This window comes from Lissotriton helveticus, chromosome 1_1, assembly GCF_964261635.1.
Source record: "Lissotriton helveticus chromosome 1_1, aLisHel1.1, whole genome shotgun sequence".
Taxonomy (NCBI): domain Eukaryota; kingdom Metazoa; phylum Chordata; class Amphibia; order Caudata; family Salamandridae; genus Lissotriton; species Lissotriton helveticus.
The window spans coordinates 927398342-927415546 of NC_136057.1; the positions used below are offsets into that span (position 1 = coordinate 927398342).

Here is a 17205-nt window from a genome sequence, read left to right on the forward strand (position 1 = left end):
GGATGCTGCCACGAAGCCGCTTTACTCTCTTCAGAGTAAACATAGAAATACGACAAGAAATCTCCTCAATGAGGGAGGAAGCTATATAATGGATATATTATTTCTACATTACTCCTTTGGGGGAACTCGTTAAGGCAGCGCCTTGATGCCCTTGGGTTTAGTCTGCGCTTAATAAATTTCACATTCATTCATTCAGGTACTCAATATGCAGAGTGGAATAATGCCTTTTCTTTATGCGGAATCATCAATCAGTAGCTGGTGTACATAACAAGCCCATGCAGGGAAAAGCATTTATATTCAGGATGGGAAGAGGTTTGTCTTGGAGGGCAATATGTGGGAGTGTGACTGCCCATCTGTTACCACCCAGAATGTTTCTTAGACCTAATACTTTCATATGTGAAAAGGAAAGGTTAGAAAGCCGGGGTGAGAGGCCTGTTTGTTGTCGCTCTCTATTGCCTTGACTTGGTCTAAGCTGTCTCGTGTATGTAGATATGTGTTTGGAATATACTGGTGTCGTAAGGAACACGAAACAATCCAGAGAGGAAATGAAACACAGGACACGTTCTCATCGTTTAAAGAAAGCGCAGCACAGACTGTCCACATCTGGGAAACTTGCAGGCCTGTCATCTCACGAGAGCAGTAGAAAGCCAGTTCCTTGATTTATTATCGAGGCCTCGAGATACATTTTCAAAGCCCCTTCCCAACATCTGTTTCCCTAGGAGTCAGTTCTCTTTATCAAACGGAGACTTCAGTTTTTATTTATTTTCTGTTACGTTCAGTTTTATCCACAGCTAATATTTCTCTGCATGATTTATATTACGAGTTTGGACTTCCAGTTTTTGTTTTAGCTGCAACGACCAATAGATGGAACTGCAAGCAATGACATCAACCTGGAGATGTTTAAAATCGGTTTTGTGCCTGTATAGTGTATGAGAGCTTTCTTTATCACACCGTGTATCTCTTCAGAATGTTGTCTCAAAGGAGCCTTCTTTACACCCCTCACAGGGCAGACTGTTGGGAATGCCCTTTGTGTGTTTATTTTAAATATTCAGCTCTATCAAAGGTTATGAGTGTAAATCATTTGTGAGTACGGGATCCGGGCACAGCAGCCGCCAGACATCTTTGCCGAACACATTTACTGGACTCGAATGCCCCCCCGTCCCCTGGTTGTGTAGTAAAAGGCAGCCTTGCCCGGTGCCTCTGCACCTGCTGCACCATTGAGAGCCTCGCCCCTGTGGATGGCATAAACTGATACTGGTGATCGGACACAATCTCCGTGTGCAACCATGCTGTTGGGGGCATATCTCAGGCAGGAAAACACTGTCAAGAGCACAATCCGCCTGTGACTGCTGCGATGTCCAGACTGACCGTCTGTCACTGGCAGTTTCCAACTGGGCACCAGGATTAGCCACTGTGTGACGGAACCAGGGTTCTCTTCTGCTGGCAGCCTTCTGCACTTTTTGCCAGGGCTGATTTTGATTTCCAGCCCGACCATGGTTGCTGCCATGGACTTCATTTATGGGTCGCCCGGAATCGCAGTTGTAGCTTCTAGCTTGCCTACCACTGGCACTGCCTTTGCAACCCCTGGCCTCAGTGGTGGCAAAATCAGTGCCAAGAACACAGGGTATCTAGCATTATCAGAGTCAGGTTCTAACCTCGTTTTCTGCTCAATTTTACTCCATTAATAGTAAATAATTGTTTATTAGTGTAATACAAAGTGGAGCAGCAAGATATAGACCTTCACTGGCATCTTAGATAAGAAAAATAAAATGGTTTTAATGTATGTTGTGTGCGTGCATGTGGGTGAAAGTGAGTTTGGGTGAGAGAGTGTGTATATGTGTGAGCATATATGTTTCAAATAGGATTGTGGATGTGTGTGTGTATGCGTCATAATGAGTAAGTATAAGTGAGTCAGAGTAAGAGTGAGTGAGGAAGTGCGAATGAGTGATTCAGGATGAGAGAGTGCACACGAGTAGGTGAAAATGAATAAGTGCAAGTCATTGCATGACAGAATGAGTGTTAATGAGTGAATGTAAGTGAGCATCTGTTGTTATGCTTGCTTCTTGGCTTATAGAAGCACCCATGACAGAATGTTGGCATGAGGATACAGGAGGCAATACTTGCATATGGGATTCCCTCGGTAAAATGCTACTGCTGGCACCTTGTCGGTAAATTATGGCGTGGAGCACCCATGAAAAAATGCCACCGCTGGCCTCCTGGAGGAAATTCTTGGCATAGTTGGCACCTGTGGCAAATTGCTGGTGATGGCACATTGAAGGATATTCTTGGCATATGGGAAGACAACTGTGGCAAGGTAATGGGGTCCTCCATGACAAAATGTGATGCTTGACATATAAGACATCACCTTTTACAAAAGGGAGCTCCATAGTGGAAAAGAAGCAGTATTAGGCAAATTCTGGCACTGGCATATTGTATATGTTTGGGTAAAAGGGGCCACTATGACAAAATGCTGGTCATAGCAATGGAGATAATTTTTTACATAAGGGGGCACCCATAGGACATTTTAGAAACATAATTGGGTGAACTCATTAAAATGCACTAGTAAAGCCCATTCTTTTCAAACCTCTCTCAGGGATGAGAACCCCCACCCTTTGTTCTCCCCTAGAAGAATATATAGTACTAATTATACAATTATGTAACTTGAGTAATGTAAATTATTGTGCTGTCATCAGGATTAAGGTTATATGACATCACTTCTTGGGATGATGGAGGATCAAAGGTCATATGATGTCACTTCTTGTGACATCATTATGGTCAAAGGGTATATGATGTCACTTACGCTACTTTACAAGAGAACAGAATTAGGGAGTGAAGAGGTTATGCCCCTCATGGGCACTAAGGTGGATGCGTCCTCTTCAGCGCGATTAATTTTAGAAACAAAAGGATCCACCTCAAAGAGGTTGAAAGTAAAGTATGCCCAGAAACTTGGTAGGGCATACACTGTTTTTGTTAAAATACCCCTCACACACCAAAAGGGCCCTTGGTGTCATGCTTCATCATAGGGGTCTTCCTGCCTCGCTGCGGTACGGGCGTGCTACGACTAGCGACTACGCTGGAGCACTGTTATTGTAGAGCTATGTGTGGTGTATATGTAGTGAGCGAAAGGGTCAGGGGTGGATGAGATGTGTGGCTTAAAAAGTACCTGGCCTTATAGACTAAAGGAATTTTTTTCGGTCACAGGCTGGTACTGTTAAAAAAGGTGATTCGGAGATATCACGCCTTTAATGTGCTGATACTCCTAGGTATGTATGTTTCGAAGCATCAAGGCTTCTTCATCGGGACTGAAGATGATCCCTTAGGTGCTCACTATGTTGCTTTCAATTGGTGCAAAAATAAGTGTTATATACAAAAAGTGACGTTAAAATACAGTACCTAGTTGGTATAGTTATCATGTAAGCTCTATCAGTATTTCTGAAAATAAGCTAGAAACGGAAGGAGTCAGTGCTCCATGAGCCTTCTTTTCGGGTGGGGAGGAAATGGCTATTGTATTTCAGTGTTTACGCCATCCCGTGGCTCCACGGAGCCGCGGGATGGCGAGAGAGGAGGCGAGAACTTCGTAAACACTGAAATACAGTGGCTTTTTCCTCCCCAACCGAAAAGAAGGCTCATGGAGCACTGACTCCTACCGTTTCTAGCTTATTTTCAGGTGTGTGAGGGGTATTTTAACAAAAACATTGTATGCCCTACCAAGTTTCTGGGCATACTTTCCTTTCGACCTCTTTGCGGTAGATCCTTTTGTCACTTACGCTATCCCTGGCATTTTGGTGAATCAATGTCCATGGTTGCTGCAGCACAAAAAAACAGAATGTTCTCTTCCTCCTCCACTTCCTGGGTAGCTGCCGAGTTTGGGTGGCACCATAAACAACTCCTGGCAGCATTAGTAGTGACTTCTGGGACTAACAGTGTCCTGCAGACATGGGTGATGCCATGTTTGGGTGGCACCATAATCAACTCCTTGCAGTGCTAGTAGTGCCTTCCTGGGGACTAACAGTGTCCTGCAGATATGGGTGTTTCGCCCACTTAATATATGTGAGCTCAATCTGACAATCAAATAGTTTCATATTGAAATTGAGGTTTGCCTCAATAAAAGCCTTCATCATTCATTGATTTGGTATTTCACCTATCAATTTGTAACTTCCTGCTTACTAAACTTTACTATTGCTAAAATTACCTCCCATGGCCAGAACTCTTTATAGGGCCAAATGAAGCAGCAATCAACATTCAAGTGGGCAACAAGGCCATACCCTAACTTGCTAGTTATCTTGGTTAAACCTTTTTATCCTTATGGTCCCTCAGGCTCCCATGCACGCAAACAGCTACGGCTGCTCCCTTGTATGGAGACCAGACAAGAAAGCAGACAGGTCAGGACTGGGAACCCAAAGCAGCCCTGCCAATTTTGTTAGCTGGCCACCCCCACAGGAGGTGGCAAGCGTGAAGCACTGCTACTTACCAAAACCGTCCCCCAGGACTGCTGCTTTTGTTACTGGGGGCCAATATTGCAGTATCGCCGCAAAACTGGCCCCTGGAAACAAAAAACCAGCCCACGTCTTTGTAGGCCTCTGGGCAAACGCCTGGTGCCAACTACGGCCAGTCCAGCCTTAATAGTAGACTCTGTCATCACCAGGAGCACCTTTTTCAATTCCCTGGTGATCTAGCCATCAGTACTCTGCATGTTGGACCTTGTAGTGTCATTGTTTCCATTGGTGGTACGGCCCTGCAAGCCCTAGCAGGTAAATGACTGGTGTCTACAGGGAATAAAGGTCTGACATGGAACCAGCTGGCAACTCCAAGATACACAATTAGCATCTCCATAAGTGCAGCGGACTCTGCTTTTCTTATAACAATCAAGGGTTGATGCTGCATCACTGCTGCCTGTTGTTAACCTAATAATGCCTGGGGTATAAGTGGACAGGGAGATGGTCTGTTTGCAATTATGGAGAATGTGGCCAATTTGGTGAGGTCAGTTTTCATCAAGTGTCATTTGCAAGAGTTCCTGTTTCATCGTCCTTTCTGTCATTTTGTGCTGTCATCCCTTCGGATTGCCCTTTCCACTTTCCCTTTGCCTGCAGCCACAGCAGGCACATGTTATGAGAGTCTACACACACACCACTTGACGGACTTAAACAGCTGGCCAATTTCCGGGCACTCTTGCCTCTTTATTGTCTCTAAAGTATTGCAAATTAAAAAGTGTCAGTTGTGAAAAGCACCATCCTTGACCTTATGATGTTAATGCACACAGATTATTGAAAGCGTTTAATAAATGATAGCACAGAAATACAGAGGGATGTGTGTCAATAAATAAATAATAGCCGTGCTTTATGTAGCATTCTCGGTTAAGCGAACAGGCAGATGCTACCCCTCTCCCACCGAAGCAGGAATCTAATACAGCCACGGGCCTACATTATGGACAGGCGCGGGCGGCAGTGTGCGCTGGAAGCAGTCATAGCCCTGCTCGGGACATACCATCGGCCTATGTCCCATTTTTGTTGATGCACAGAAAATGCTTACATGAGAAATACGTTCTGCCCTGTATACCAAACAGTTACAATTAAGAAGTATTCTTGCCTATCCCTATGAAGGCGACAATCCGATGCCCCCTTAGTTTATGAGACATTCTCTAAACAGAGCAGGATTCGCACCAAGAATAGGCACAGCCACCCAAAAGGTGGCCACATTTTTGGATTGTGACCTTTTGTGAAGCATCAGGTAATAGATTTTGGGAGAATTTTAGGGTAAACATCATTTTTCTTTTTGGAGGGTCAGTAGCATTGATCAGGACTGAAAACTCCATTAGTCCACTGAATCCCACCCTCTGGTTTCCTGACACTGATCTTCATACCATGAATTTCCCTTAACCCATGCTCCGCCTCATATTTCGGAGTCCCCTCTTTGCCATTAGGTCCTATAACACCTGCTGATTCATAGGCGAAAACAATCACAGATATTTTCTCATCTTTACTGCTCAATATACAAATATAATCCATACAAGTGTGAGACCATCACAAATAATTTACAAAATGTCATCATCTTTTTATATCAACCAATATTTAGGAACTTTATATTTGATAAGTACATTGCAGAGTAGACTGGAAAGATGTAAGAGAAGTGGTCAAATAAGACTAGTAAAATTAACAAAGAATGCAGGTAGAGAATCGATTTGTCTCCTGCTCAATAGAGAAGAAATGTGAAATGTAAGTAATTGATTAAAATAACATCTTGAATTAGATTTAATAGCTTCCCTCGCATGACAAAAATAACTAATATGCAGATTGGTGATGGGAATTAAACAATGAATTGGTATACAAGTCATAGCACCGAACACTACATACTCCATCTATCAGGATAATTGCATATGATTAGATTACGAGCAGACCACAGATGATGAAATCAATTCGATCGTAGGAGGCATATTATATATAAATGAAGCCACTGAAAAAATATGGCAAATCATATTAGTTACAATCAAAATCTACGTGTATCCTAATGAAAGCAACAAATGATGAGCAGAAATGTTGTGTATAGAAGTTGATATGTGTTGAAAAAACAGCTATCGAGGAGAAGGTACTATTGGATAGAATTGTCACTAACTAAAGTAATGAGATCATACTGCTCTGTCCCCTCTGACTAGGATTTACTAAGCAGATTTGTGGGAATGAGAAAGGATGGCAGTAATAATATTTGAGTTTTTGTAATATTTATACGGACTAAATGTTATTTGCTAGAAAAGGATGATAAAAAAATATAAAGAACCCTCTGATGGCCTAAAGTTTATTTGGATTCCTTTACAATTCCCTGTTTTTAGTTTCTATTTGTTGTGAATTATGTTGGGGCTTTCATATTTTCCAGTGTTATAAAAATTGTGAAAGTCTGTGGTTATCAGAATGTATTTATGCACAATAGAAAATTGTGTGGATTGTAATTTGTCAGTTCTGAAAGAATTTGGCTTTTTTATTTTCTTCATGATGCTCAGTATATTTTCTTGAATTTGCTTTTTCAAGTAACTCATCAATACTGCCCCTCACCATGTCAGCCTATCTCATTTCCCAGCAATCATACTCCTCTCTCTAGCAGTCCAGTTTCGCTCCATGTTCAGAATGTGGATGTAAGGGGATAGATTGCACCCTGTTTAGATTTGATGCAGCAGAGAGAAGGTTAATGGTGAATATTTAACACACTTTCCAGCTTCTCTATTATTCAAAGATCGACTGAATAAAGGTGTGCTACTTAGGATATACAATACATATATTTTGGGGTGCTTAGTGCTCTATTGCTGCAAGCCAGTGTCATACTTCCTGCTCTTTGTATCAAGATACAAGAAAGCTCGAGGCTATAAATGTTAAATTCCTGTCTGATCTGAGTCTATTTCTGCTTTACATGGTCAAAAAAGAGAGGACTGCTAAAGAAGCAATGTGCATAATGTTAGCTACCAGGTTTGTGGGTACCGCAAACTCTGCTACTATATAAAGAAACAGCTGGGATAGTAAATAAATGTCATGACCTGCTGCAGGATGCATTCTTCATTTACCTGTGCAGTTAACATCATGTATGAAGTTTATTTTACAATGTTCGGCCATGCATATGGGAATTCATGTGGATTTGAAAGTCCACACAGGGACTGCTAAGAACAGATTTTTACAAAGCATGTGGTATAACGTAGTGCCGGAACCGTTCTCCTTCCATTCATATGTGAGTTGTACAAGGCATTGTACTTTTGTGTTCTAAGCAGTGATCTCGGTTCTAGTGCATTTTCTGTCTTGGGGACTTGAAGCAGTAGCGGTCTGTGATGGGAGTCGCTGCCGGCAAGGCCGGACTGGCCGTTGCGGGCACCGGGCAATCCCCCGGTGGGCCGCATCGGTAGGGGGCGGTTTTGAGCCCCTGGCTGCAAAAACGTCCCTGTAACAAAATAGGCCATAAACCGGCCCCGGCAAAGAGCGGGGTCTCACCCTCAACTCCCCCCTCCCCCCTGGGGAGGGGAGGGGGGCGGCCGTGCACTTTGCCAGGGCCGGTTTTGGTTCCCAGTCCGGCCGTGGCTGCCGGGCGGTGACGTGGGGTTGGGGCAGGGTGGGGGGTAGTAATCTATGGATTACGGAGGATTACGGATAAGTAAACATATAAATAAATAAAATTAATTTCGTTGCTCGCACTTCATCCCCAAATGTGATGCAGTGCACGCAACGGAATTTGTTTTATTCATTTATATGTTTACTTACCTGTAATCCTCTGTAATCCATAGATCACTACCCCCCACCCTGCCCCTCCCCCTCCCCACGTCACCGCCCGGCAGCTACTCCCACCACCGACCGCTACTGACTTGAAGTAAAATCAATGTTTTCCTGTTTTTTCTGATAAGGAAATGTTTCCTTTGGTGGTCTTCTCTCAGTTATAATTGGTTTTAAGTGAAAATTAGACACACTAATTATTCTTGAATATGGAACAATAAAGAGATCAGACAATATCAGTGCTTCTCTTCCTTTCAATAGTTGGTGGGATGATATATATATATATATAATTGAAATTGACAGGATTAAATCAATTGAGAGGGCTGATAACAGAGCTATCAATATGGAAATTAGATTTGATGAAGAGTGCCTAGATACTCTCTAGACCTAGCGAGCAGTATCTAGACCTAGCCAATTGTATTATAAATAAGACTCAGACTCTTACCATGGACAAATGAATGGGAGAGGGAGGAGACAGACACGCATTGTAAGAGCTGAGTGGAAGGGACAGATATATCTGGCATGGACAAAGGCTGGAAGAGATCGGGTCTGTGTTATGATCTGTTGTACCTGACTAACAGCAAAGGGGGTACTGGTTCCTATCAAGATAAGAATTAAGAGAACAGTTGGTGTAGATAATAGTGAGGGAGATCTTCCTTAATAGGAAGTGATGCCCTCACACACCCATGTGGGTGCCATGCTTCATCATCAGGCTTTTTGCTCCTCGTGGGGCCGGCGCTGCAATGCCCCACGGGCCCCGCAAGAGGGCTCTTTGTTGGAGATCTTCTATATAAAACAGCCATGATGATACATGCGGGTGTGCGGAGCAGATGAGGGGGTGTGTCAGTGATCTAAAACTAGGTTTATTCGTGGGTCCCTTTGGTAGGGTTAAAAGAAGTCTATAGAGGTTGGGTCCGGCACTGCAATGATCCACAGACCCCATGAGAGGGCTCTTTGTGGGTGATCTTCTAAATAAAACAGCTGTGATGATGCAGGCAGGTGTGGGGAGCAGATGAGTGGGTGTGTCAGTGATCTAAAACTACCTAAAGCAGAGGTCTTCAAACTGGGGCCGGGCCCCCCTAGGGGGGCCTCAAGTGATCCCAGGGGGGGCGCCAGGCTCTGGCCAGAAGAAACATTAGACTTTGCTTTCAGCCCAAAAAAATGAGCAGCAGTAAGCACGTCTGTAATGGGCCATCATTAACATCCTTTGTCATTTAAATCCTGGCTGGGAGAAGGCGTCAAGAGGGAAGGGACTCCAAATTTTCTCTGAAACCCCCACTACCATTTCGAATAATCACACTGTGGATACTATTACACATTACTAAGGCCTGCCTCACCAGAATAGTATGTTTGGAAATCCTGTATTTGTTTGCATTTCTAAAACAGTGATAGAACTTAGCTGCAATGTTTAAATAAGTCTAGAAATATTTAAACATTGACAGTTAAATAGAATAATTAATTGTGAAAAATGTTCAGGGGGGGCGGCAATTTTTTTTCTACACTGGGGGTGGGGCGCGGAATTAAAAAGTTTGAAGACCACTGACCTAAAGGGTACCCAGTGATAGGTTTATTCCCAGGGTCCTCTCAGTAGGGTTAAAAGAAGTCTAAAGTGGACGGTTGGCGCGGAATTATGAAGCACGAATGTCTGGTGAGTGAAGTGCAATGACCGTATGGTTATACTTGGTCAGGTAAACATGTTTCACACCCTAGTGGTCCAGGGGGATCCATGGCATTTCTTCAGGGACAGAAATTGGTGTAGACTCTACTCTAAATCAGAGAGGGTGTCAAGGTGCAATCATATGTAACATGCCCTAGTGGTGAAGCATATGATCAAGAAAGTACCTGTGATATGCTCACCTTATCATGTTTCCTAATCCAACCTGGAGATAAAAAGAAAGGAGAATAAAGAGAGGAAACAACCACAGAATACATTATTCAGTGTCGTGGTTAGGACACTCACAGTAGAAACTTGCTGCAACATTTTGTTGTGTGGTGCAGAGTCATGCTCTAGCCTATAGGCATTACATGTATTTGTTCCAACAATGGGTGCCACCTGTATCCATGTATCTAGGTGTCACCTCCATGTATTCTAAAAAGAGTTTTGCTTTAAAGTAGGTCAAGACAGACTGACATTTAAAAAACATAGAAAACGACTCATCACACAGTAAATTATTTCACATGATATGAGGTATTAGCGCTGACATTCGTAATTCCTAAAAAGGCTGTGCGGCATCTCTTACCCCCAATAGTAGGCCTATGTGTGCCTGAGATCAAGACAGGGGATCGCATAACTACTGCGGTTGTCAGTCTGGAAAAACAAACAAGGAGGAGTAGTTAATGAGAATGAGCTCCTCAGAGTACTGACTAGTATTCACGTACACCCAGCGTCCTTTTTGGTGGCCATACACACAGTCTCATATGCGGAGTGTTGGGTCGGACCTACCCCTATCCTTGCCTTCCTGGAAGTTGGAAATCTGTGATGTCTCTGGTATGTTTAAGCAAATTTGAGTTGCATTAGGTGAGGCCGGTGAACAGGAAGTGACTCACGGGGGCGGTCGGTATGAAAAAAACATGGACAGAGCCTAATTCATCTATTTACAAAGTGTGAAATATAGGTATCCATGCAATATAGTTGTATTTTTGCAGAGCATTTCGATGGGATACACTAGGAAAAGACAAAAAGGAAAAAAGGAAACATTGTGAGCAAAACTTTTAGTAATAAGCAAGGTGTTAGTAAGGCATCTTGTTCAGAGTGCACCTATTTCATTACTATGCTTATTTGTTGTCTTCTGATTTCTTTAGCTATTCGATTCGATTCAATTCAGTAAGCTTTATTCGGTTAAAATGTAGCAACCATAAAAGCACAAGTACAGACATAAATAAAGTAGAGAACCTGACCTAGAGATGGACCAACCTGATTTAAACTTGCTTCTGCCTGTAACCTAAACTGACCCCTAAAGCTATCATAGACCCCACCTCTTCACTAAACCTTGCCCTAACTCTACATGTCACCTTAAACCTACACCTTAAAAACCCAAAGGCTTATCTAAACCTTACAATACCCCTTATTGTAATCCTAATCATTATATGTTATTTGCCTTAGTAGTATATTATCACAAGTGATAAGCATGTATGTGGTGTCTTCTATGTAATTGAATATCCGTTTAGTAAATTAAAATGTTGTCTTTTTTTTACCATTTCCAATAGAAGACTACATCAACCAGATAGCAAATTTGCAGTTTTCCTATACGGATCCTCTCTAAAGTATGATAGTTCCATGAGGGAAAGTCCTAATGGCATTGCTGATTACATTTGAGATCAGTAAATACCATTCTTAAAATCAAAACATCATACAAAATCAAAGCATTTGACCTACATTTCTAATACGTATGTGGATCACATTTCAGGAGAAGAAAGAAGGAGCTTTCATGGCCAAGTGACTATTGTCATACACGTAGACTATTGCAATATGTTGTTTCAAGGAGCCCTAAAAAACTGGAGATCTGCCTTCATTAAAAACGAACCATAAAGCCAGTGGAATAGCACCACTACCCAGAACCAAGCATGTTCAGGGCATATTGAATAATCCACTGAGCCTCCCAGGGAAAAGGACCATTAACCACTTCGACGCTAATGACAAAGCCAGCTCGTCATGGGCGTTACCTGCCCTGCGCTCATGACGAGCTGGCTTTGTCACAAACAAGCCATTTACTCCTTTCTCAGCGCAGGGCAGGTAAACGCGGTAGCGCTGAAGGTGTTAATCCTAAAAAAAGCAACACAAACAAAACAGGGCGCTGAACAAGGTTAGCTCCAAGAATGCACATATTGCCGTACAATAAGAAATCTATTGGAGGCTCCACATTCTTTGTATAAGCCGCCAGGCTCTTGAACTCATTGTCAAACTAGACTTGGTTCATTCAGGAGCATTTAAAGTTCAGAAGAGAGGTGAAAGCATGGTTGTTTCCACTAGTAGCAATTAATGTATAGGCCTTGGGTACATATAGTTCCAATTACTAGGGACTTACAAGTAAATTAGATGTGCTAATTAGAGGTTTACCTTGTTTGAAGGAAAGCGCACAAGCACTTTAGCACTAGATAGAAGTGTTAAAGTGCACAGAGTTCTAATGCCTACAAAGGGTCATTGAGCAATAGAAGACAAACATCTTGGAGAGAACCTGTAAAAAGGGACCAGGTCCAACATATGTGATGACTGGAGATATCTGCCACGTATTGCTAGTCACTACAGGGCTCTAACATATTCAACCTGCTTGTCCCAAATACCCACACACTTAGAGACACTGACAGTGGAGTTAACCAGCGGCCCAGGTGGGCTGACCCACTGCCCCAAGTTGCATATTGTAGCAGGCGGAAGACATTTGCGAGTAGCATCACAAGAGACAAAAGGATAAAGAGGGCTGGATAAAAACAACTACATTTAAGTATACTTGATTGATTAAGAACATCGTTGCACTAACTCCGCTGCTGCAAGGGTTTTAAACTTGTTTATTATATTTAAAAAAATACTGTTTGTCACCTTCATTTGTTAGTGTGCTGACTCCCCGGTCCACCGCAGCAATTTGTGCTGTTTGACGTGGAGGGAGGAAAGCGCCTTCACTTCCTGGTTGCTCCACGGCGGGCGGCCATTTTCCTAGGGTGACGCTCTAGTTTCCCCTCCTCCCCTGACTACAAAAGAGGTCAGCACTGCCGCGCACGATAGATTGATTGAGAACATCGTTGCTCTAGCGTGTTTGCACTAACTCCGCTGCTGCAAGGGTTTTAAACTCGTTTATTATATTTTTAAAAATACTGTTTGTCACCTTCATTTGTTAGTGTGCTGACTCCCCGGTCCATCGCAGCAATTCGTGCTGTTTGATGTGGAGGGAGGAAAGCGCCTTCACTTCCTGGTTGCTCCACGGCGGGCGGCCATTTTCCTAGGGTGACGCTCTAGTTTCCCCTCCTCCCCTGACTACAAAAGAGGTCAGCACTGCCGCGCACGATAGATTGATTGAGAACATCGTTGCGCTAGCGTGTTTGCACTAACTCCGCTGCTGCAAGGGTTTTAAACTCGTTTATTATATTTTAAAAAATACTGTTTGTCACCTTCATTTGTTAGTGTGCTGACTCCCCGGTCCACCTCAGCAATTCGTGCTGTTTGATGTGGAGGGAGGAAAGCGCCTTCACTTCCTGGTTGCTCCACGGCGGGCGGCCATTTTCCTAGGGTGACGCTCTAGTTTCCCCTCCTCCCCAATCTACTTATTTTCCTTCCTAGTCGCGCAGCGGTAACGCGCAGCGGGAGCGCCGTAGACGCGCCGAAGAGGCGCCCAAGAGAAGCCAGTCTGCGCCAGTCCGCGTCCAGACGCTTCCAGGCCTAGCCGGCACCATGGTAGGAAATTTCCTTTCATACAGCTCCTCCTCCCTGCACGCTTTACGTCCCTTCACCAACCCTTTATGCCTTCACTCGGTTCTCCCCATTAACACGAAGGCTCACTGTAAATTGTGTGAGTGGAATATCCCCCTCCCTAATACTGGTAAACCTCATCCCTTATATAAATGGAGAATGTTTCTTCTTAACTGTCGGTCTTTACCAAAGCATCATATCGAACTGACCATGTTGATTGAAGAGCTCAACCCCGATGCCCTCTTTTTGACAGAGACATGGCTCCAGTTAGAAAGCGACCAGACTACAGTATGGGCCACCCCCCAGGGTTATACTCTCAAGCGTCTGGATCACCAGACAGGCAGAGGCGGTGGATTGGCTATCATTTATAGAGATATCTATAGATGCCGTGTCACCTCATCCACCATGCCAACCTGCGAGAGCCTACACTTCATTCTAGAATTCTCTCCTACCACCACCTTCTCTGGCATCCTAGCTTACCGACCACCTGTTACCCTTGGTAATTTTGTTACCAACATAACGGACTTAGCCGCCAATCTAGTGCTCACCTCGGCAAATTTTACCTTGCTGGGTGACTTAAATCTACACCTGGATGATCCCCATGACTCTGCAGCCAATAGTCTCCGATCCAACCTTCAGGCTATTGATCTGCGCCAAAAAGGCTTTCACTCGACACACACACCAAGTGACATCTTCTAGATCACATCTATAGTAATCTAGATAACCTTACGGTCGAGATACCCATTCCACTGCCCTGGACTGATCATTTTTTTAATACCTTTCACTTGGTCCATAAGCTCCCCCCCCCCACCTCACAAAATCGCAAGAAACACTGGGGAAGAAAATGGGCCTCGCTCCCGCTCCCTGAATGGGAAGGGGCTCTTACCAAGCACCCACCTCCGAAGGTGACCAATCCTAATGTTGCCCCGGTCAATTTTGTCAACTGGATCTCCAGTAACCTTGATCAAGTTCTCCCGAGGAGTTCCCTGAAATCCATAACAAGATCCAAAGTCGCCCCTTGGTATTCTCCCGCCCTTAGAACGATGAAATAATCCTGCCGCAAACTTGAGAGAGCCTGGAGGCAGGACCGGTCTCAACTGAAGAAGGCAGAGTACAGAGCCGCTATAAGGCTCTATAAAAATGAAATAAAATCTGCACAGGCCCAGTTTTATGAATCGAAAATTAGTCTGGCTGTGAACGCCCCTAAAGAAAATTTCAAAATAGTTACATCTTTAATCTCTCCCTCTCAGGAGCGTCTGTCAGCCGACGGCGCACAAACCCGTTGTAACAATCTAGCTACTTTTTTCTCCCAGAAGATTCAGGGCATCTATTCCTCTTTCAGTATAGGTAATGATGACACAGACCCCACCACCACAATAGATTCCGACTCTCCCGTCCCCTGTCTGCTGGACAGATTTCCACTTCTTGATTCCATCACATTAGATAAATTGATTCCCAAAATCACCTCGGAATCTCCTAATGATCCAGCACCTCCACAGACTCTCATGAAGGTCATTGATGCCATCTGTCCGGTCATCTTGGATGTCCTCAATGCCGCCATCACTTCTAACTCCGTCCCAGCCCCTTGGAAGTGCGCGATGGTTAAAGCTTTATTGAAAAAGCCCACATTGGACCAGAACAACTTCGCCAACTATCGCCCAATTTCCTTGCTTCCCTGGATGAGCAAACTGCTGGAGAGGCACGTCAATAACATCTTAGTAAATTATCTAGAGTCTAACAATCTGCTCTGCGCGTCTCAGACGGGGTTCCGTCCTCAGCATGGAACTGAAACTGCTTTGTTAGCGGTGACGGAAGAAGCCAGAGCTGTGCTGGACCAGGGTGGGAAAGCAGCCATCATTTTTATCGATCTCAGTGCCGCGTTCGACACGGTCAGCCATGCCACACTATTACATCGATTGGGTGGTTTGGGCGTGTCGGGCGTGGCCCTGGAATGGCTGACCTCCTTCCTGGAGGAGCAATTCTTCCAGGTGTTTGAAGGCGAGACAGTTTCCCCCAAACATCCACTTACTTGTGGGGTCCTCCAGGGCTCCTCCCTAAGCCCCACCATTTTTAATGCTTATATGCGACCTCTAGAAAAGATAGCTCTTCCCTTTGGTGTGCGTATTGTCACCTACGCCGACGATACCCAACTGGTGGTCTCTTTGGACCACTCTGATGGGTCGTCTAACACCCTAGGCCCCTGTCTAGAGGATGTCGCTAAGTGGATGCAATCTTCGTGTCTTAAACTTAACGGGGAGAAGACGGAGATCATGCTGCTGGGCAACCCTTCTCGGTCCGCCCTAACATCTATCTGCCCCACATGTCTCGGTCCTCCTCCCCCTCCCAAACCTCAGATAAAGAGCCTTGGAATCTGGCTTGATAAAGCGCTTGACTTTTTGGTCCAAGCCACAAAAACAGCCTCTACATGTGTGGGGCTAATGAAAATGCTTCGCAAAGTGTTTCCTTTGCTTCCATTCCAGGCGAGGAGGGTCATGGTTCAGGCCCTGATACTCTCCCGCCTGGATTATGGAAATGCCCTTTACATAGGTGTCCCGGCAGGAGTGATCAACAGGCTTCAAGTCACGCAAAACTGTGCTGCCCGACTACTGTATAATATCCCTCGCTGGCAATCAGCCAAGAAAGCTCTAAAAGAACTTCATTGGCTCCCAGTAGCGGCCAGAGCGCAGTTTAAGGCCATGTGCATTCTGCACAAATCCTTCCACCGTACTGGCCCTGCTATCCTGCATCCCATAGTTGTGCCCTACGTCCCGTCTAGAGCCTTGCGCTCTAGCGCATTACACCTAGCAACCACAACTAAAATTAACAAAGCCCGCTGGGGCGGTCGCTCCTTTTCCCATACTGCGGCTAGGCTCTGGAACTCTCTCCCGCTATCCCTCCGAGAGAATAGTAACCGGATGTCCTTCAGAAAGGCCTTGAAAACCCATCTGTTCGCTAAAGCGTGTTGAATCACCCTGAGCTCGCCACTGCAATCAGTTAAAAGCGCTGCGAGGCCTCCGGGTAGTTATGCGCTATAAAAAATGCAATTTTTCATTTTCATACTACCTATATATTTTCAGCAAAATCAAAAGGTCTTAGCAAACGCCAGGCCTAAAAATGATCACTGCAATACACAGACATACAGAGCTAATCAGTGCTTCCAGCATACTGCAACTATAAAAAATGTGCCTGTCTCTCACACTGCCTCATATATCATACTACCGAGCCCTGCATCCTATAACACAGTCTCTGCACCTCGGTGGTCATCATGCATAACATTAAAATACTTCCCGGGGCGTGGCTTAGCTAGCGATGTGGTAGGACGTGACTCTCGGGAGCTCCCGGCGTCCACCACCCTTATAAGCGATTTTCAGCGGACCCCGGGGCGATCACTACTTACCCAGAGGTAGCTGCAGTCCTGTGGTGCCCGGGGAGCCTTGAGTGCCCTTTCCTCGAGGTCTGTGGCCGCAGCAGTGCCCGGCCGTGAGAAGACGAGGATGGCCCTCCGGCGGGAGCCGCCATTTTGCCTCGTCCGTTCGGAGCCCAAACCGGCGCTCTGTTGCTTCCGGT

General features: G+C 44.7%; 1 long non-coding RNA gene across 1 annotated transcript in view; it reads right to left on the bottom strand.

Moving 5' to 3' along the window:
• The window catches only part of LOC144771488 (uncharacterized), a 59464-nt gene that overhangs the window by 12418 nt on the left and 29841 nt on the right, over positions 1-17205 (bottom strand). The window contains exon 5 of the long non-coding RNA XR_013599313.1: positions 10098-10120. This is a non-coding gene — a long non-coding RNA (uncharacterized LOC144771488). The remainder of the gene's footprint in view (positions 1-10097; positions 10121-17205) is intronic.